Source organism: Plasmopara halstedii (assembly GCF_900000015.1).
Source record: "Plasmopara halstedii genome assembly, contig: Scaffold_650, whole genome shotgun sequence".
NCBI classification, from domain to species: domain Eukaryota; phylum Oomycota; class Peronosporomycetes; order Peronosporales; family Peronosporaceae; genus Plasmopara; species Plasmopara halstedii.
The window spans coordinates 2,808,509-2,808,726 of NW_020187567.1; positions in this window are offsets into that span (position 1 = coordinate 2,808,509).

Here is a 218-nt window from a genome sequence, read left to right on the forward strand (position 1 = left end):
TGTTTTGCTCCCTATACTGACAACAAAAGAACCGCTCACTTTCGTCGATCGATGTATAATACACAATGATTCAAGTAAACCGAAAACTTCACCACCAGATTGCATGTCAACAACGGCATTGCTAACCCTTCGAGGACTTGGGGCAGGTCTTGCCTGGACCCTTGCCGTAGATGCCTATCTTTTGGCCAGTATGCCATCTATCGAGTGGTCAAAACAAG